This window comes from Pyxicephalus adspersus, chromosome Z, assembly GCF_032062135.1.
Source record: "Pyxicephalus adspersus chromosome Z, UCB_Pads_2.0, whole genome shotgun sequence".
Taxonomy (NCBI): domain Eukaryota; kingdom Metazoa; phylum Chordata; class Amphibia; order Anura; family Pyxicephalidae; genus Pyxicephalus; species Pyxicephalus adspersus.
Genome location: NC_092871.1, coordinates 64,387,326 through 64,392,516, shown reverse-complemented (window position 1 = coordinate 64,392,516; position 5,191 = coordinate 64,387,326).

Below are 5,191 nucleotides of genomic sequence, written 5' to 3'. Positions count from 1 at the left end.
AAGGGGACAAAGCGCAGTGGAGTGCCCCTGCCCCGTTTTCCCCGCTCCCCTATCCATCAAGCAAAACGGCACTGTATGTACAGCAATGTACAGTACGTTCAATCATCTTTCAGTCTTTTGGCAAAAAGCTATTGTGTGTACATGTGGGTTTCTTTTTCCTGTTATACCCCCTAAAAAATAATACAAATCTTTGAAAACAAAAAAAATTATAATAAAGTTTTGTGTAGATCTGCTACAGAAACCTACACCATGTTAGATTGCCCCCTGGTGGACATGCCTCTCTGTAGGCTTACAAGTAAACATCCTTGCATTTTGGCCTATTAAGAAACCAGTACTCCCAGCACTCTGGTATTGTACACCTAACAGTACATCCTCCTGCACCTCTTACCCTGAACCTTCCTGCCTTTCTGCACCCCAGACACTAAACCCCAACATTCCAGACACTGCACCTCTCTGCAAGTTAGCACACCAGCCATTATACCTCTGGAGTCTGAACCACCTAGCACACCTAACAAGGAATTTCAACATTCCAGACATTGTACCTTACTGCCACCCAAAACCCTACCACCAGCCACAATCAGTATGCCTGCCACTGTACCCTGAGTCTGAACCTCACTGCCTCCCAAAACTCCTAACACTAAATCCCAACACCCTAGGCAGGACATCTTTTTGTCAGCCAATACCCCCTGCTGCCACCCAGCAAATCTGCCTTCATGCCTAATTTGTCACCTTTTGAAAGGCATGCAGAAAATCAGCATCACCTGCTCCTCCATGTGCCAGTCTGAAGGTTTGAGGTCTCAAGGGGGAAAAGTGCACACTTCAGGTTTAACAAAGGACAGATGTAAAGGGTAAATGTTTGTTAGTCCTGTTTAGAAGAAAAGCAAAGCAGGACTACCTATATTGTAAAGAGGGATTTTCAAGGCAGCAAACTCATAATTAAAAAAGCAAATTTTTATTGTACAAAATATTAAAACATCTTATTGAACATATACATTTTGCACATGGACCATGATAATATCATAAAATCAATCATATAGACAAATGGTTTGGCAGATCTGGTCATTGTTGACAAAATCAGGATAGCAATACAAATCTGTAAAAAGAGAAATATATCAGAATTCCTACTGAAACAGACACTGCAGAAAGTCTTCATAGACATAAATACATATATTTTTTAAACCAGTAAGTTATATCTACTGTGAACATCAAAATGTCCTAATAGGTGTACAATAACAATGGTAAATTTACCACTAAAATGAATGCTCCAATCCATCATTCATAAAGTTAAACATAATATCATAAATGGCAGCTCACATTGACCCTGGGATGGTAGACAAGCGATCCAAAGCAGGGCTTTCAGATGATTATATGCACCACAATAATAATACAGATAAATTATTATGGAATATGAAAATAGTAGTTATTCTACATAATAATATGACTAGTTTTGCTGGTTGATATAAATCCTCATAAGAGTTCCAAAGTTTAGAAATTTGTATTGCTATCCTGATTTTTGTCAACAATGGCCAGATCTGCAAAACACGTAGTTTAGTTAAAGTAATAATTCCTGTCCTTTTCAGTGATGGTAACAACCATAATAATTATGCACTCCTTTTGATGACTAATCCTTGTTGAACCCATCAGAAGACATTGTTTGAAGAAAGGTATTTGTCTATATGATTGATTTTATGATATTATCATGGTCTATTTGCAAAATATGTATGTTCAATAAGATGTTTTAATATTTTGTAAAATAAAACTTTGCTTTATTATTAAGAGTTTGGTACTTTGAAAATCCCTCTTTATAATATAGGTAGTCCTGCTTTGCTTTTCTTCTAAACCAGGACTAACAAATATTTACCTTTTACTAATTAGTTTGAGGTGTGGTACCTTTGATTGAATTTGATATACAAGTGGGTTAAGAAATCCTTCGTGATTTTTAACAAAGAACAGAAGCCAATCACTGAGATGGAACCCTTGCAATAAGGCAGCTATCATTAACCACCTGACCGGTAAACCCGACCTTGGTTCGGGGTAATAACACTTGCAAAAAGCGTTAAATCCGAACTTTTGTAAGGTGGTTAAACAAACGTTGTATTGCAATCTGATTGTCATACATATTGTATGACAATCGGATTACAATTGTAAGAATATACTCACCCGGGCCCCGCAGCTCCTCCGGACACGTCCTTCCTCTTCAGTCTTCTCCCGGCGAGTGCAGTGACGATCAAAGGGGGGTTTGCCGGTGACGTCGCTGCATGCGTCGGTGCGGGAGGTGGGGCGGGAAATCTAAATCACTTTGTATTGAACTCAATACAAAAAAGCTGTATTGCGTCCAATACAAAGAAATCTTTATATAATATATATATATAATTGTATTATATATATATTATATAAGCTACTGTACAATTATATTACATTATACGATTTTTTTTTTTAAAGATTTTTTTTTTTATGTTTTATAAAAAAAAATTTTATTATTAAATTTATAAAATTTTGGACATATTTCGGTGAGTTATGCGGTAATTCGTTGTAATTCGGTGAATTATAAGTAATTATTGAGTAATTCGGTGAATTATAGCCTACAATCTAATATAAATTTCCATGCAAAAAATTTAACACTTTTTGCATGGAAGTTTGGAAAGAATTAGAATACCCGGCGTTCGCGTATGCGTCCCTCAGCGATTCCTGATGATGTCCGTGCGTGCGCCCGTCGATGGGGGTCGTAGCGGGAAATTCAAATATTTTGTATTGGATTCAATACAAAGCCCTGTATCCAATCCAATACAAAATAATACAAAATTTATTTATGTGGTTTTGTCCATAGGTATGTGACGTTTTAAAATTTACCACACTAGGGAGGTGTTTTAGAAAAATATATTACTATAGAGTATACCAAATTATTGCATTTTAAGTATTTTTTATTTATTTATGTATTCTTGTTTAAGCTGATTTTTGTGTTTTTTATTTAATTTTATTAAAAGTAAATGTTTTTTTTTTACATGATTGTGTTTCAATCTTTTTTATATTCATGATATCTACTAGACCCTTGTTCGGACATATTTCTGTAAGTTACAGGTCTACAATTTAAAAAAAAAAAATTCATGAAAAACAGTGTACGGCTTTTGGTACAGAAATCTAGACATCAGTGTAACGCCCAGGTGGTTAAGAAGTCTTCCATTCAAATTTATTGTTTTACTTTTAGGGTAAGCATTTTATTTGAAATACAACTTATTTCGTCCAAACAATTGAACCTTCTAAATTACGATTATATGAAAACTCTATATCAGGCTTAAACTAAGTTTAATATTCTCAATAAGAAAAATATGTTCTGAAAATAAGTTCAAAAGGACAGCATACACCATCTATGTGAACCACGTTTTAAAGATTATATGTTGCAGGATTTAAAGTGACCAGCAGTTGGCAGCATTGCCTGCTGAATTGCAACAACCACATGGACTATTCAAACTTAAGTGCTGCATTGCTATACACTTTTCTAAACCTGACAGAGCTTTAAACTCTACATATTGCAAGACAAAATGTTAGTTTCTTTTTCAATACAAAGTATTCCCATTGATGTTTTTTCCACACCAAAGAAGCATGTAATATATATAGGGAAATTAGGCTTTAATATTCCATACTAATTGCTGTTATAGATATTGTTAGGTTTCTTGTGGCATAGAGGGCAATGATCTTTTCAGCCTCTGAATTTAAAATGAAAGCAGTGTTAAAAATTAGGCAGTGCATTTACCGGATCATATTTAACATGTTTTTTGGGGGTTTTTTTATGGACCATGTGACTGGCAGTGTGGCAGATACTGTATGTCTTTTCTCTATATATTCTGTGCTAAAAGGTGTTCTCAGTATGTTGGTTTCTGAAAATGTAAAGTGAGGGGCTCTCTGACCTTTAACCTTAAACTGACCCTTAGGAATACCTTAACAATTAAACTTCCCATCAACCAAGTTCTAAAATTTACCTCCTAAGCGCTCAAACACCAAATCAACCTTGAACCATGAAACGTAACCCATAAAACACGTAGGGCCATTCACAGCTTTTATCAATTGTAACACTGGGTAAAATGGATGTTTTGCTGGGCACTGTTGCCATGCACATTGATGGGTAAACTACATTTGAAAAGCACCCCAATGCACTACAGCATTACAGTAAAGGACGATACACCTTCACTGCACCATACCACAATGCCACAGTGTTCATAAAAAAAAACAGGGTGTATTAATTTACTTTGTTTTTTTTTAACTCCAGGATCTAAAAAAATTCCCTTGTCGTGAGGCTGGCCCACACAGAAAGGATTAAATGATAGTCCTTTGCTTACACTATATCTTGCTCAGCTAACACACTCCCTTTACCTTATCTCTTGCTTGACTGGCGCTTTTACAGTAGTCATGGATGGTTGTGTATGGGCCCAATGTTACCCTCATCAGTGGTGCTTGTAACGTAAAAATATAGAGTTGGAACAATTATGGTCAGGACAGTCAATAAATTATTGTTGGAGTTGAAATTTTGACTGCCAGATGGACTGGTATGGACTCATGTCTAAATTTATATCAGTCTTGCTGCATTTGCTGCAAAATGCACAAACATATATTTAATAAAATATTGTGATAAATATGTGGCCAGTATACTGATGGTAAATGATACACTTATAAAATGTTGACTAATATTAGGTTCATTTTTTTAAGGTTTAAAGAGGAATGTGTTTCCAGAAAGTGTGCATTGGGAACTGTCTGTAGTACTGAACGCATGTTTTTACACAGAGTGACCGCATAAAGTTTTTTTTTATACAAAACAAAACTCTGTATTTCAACTTTTTTTTTTTTATAATGCATATTAACCAGAGTGGACAATAAAGCACATTGCCCCTGATTCATCAAGCAGAATTGGATGATCGCTCGCGCATTCGTATTCGTGATCTGAAATCGTACGCCGTCGCGCTATTCAGCAATTAAAAAAGCTCACGGCCAGAGCCGCGCATCTCCGGCAGCTTTACACTGGCGAGCCTGCATTAAAAGTCACTGTTCCCCTAAAAAATCATTCTTTCTAATGGCACACATATTACCCATAGCCCTAAAAAAAGTGAGGAGGCGAGTGTATGAGCACACTCGAGTCCGGACCGCGGTAAACCGCGCTCGCTGGTCGCGCGTACTTTCGCGCTTCCAGCGAGCACGGATT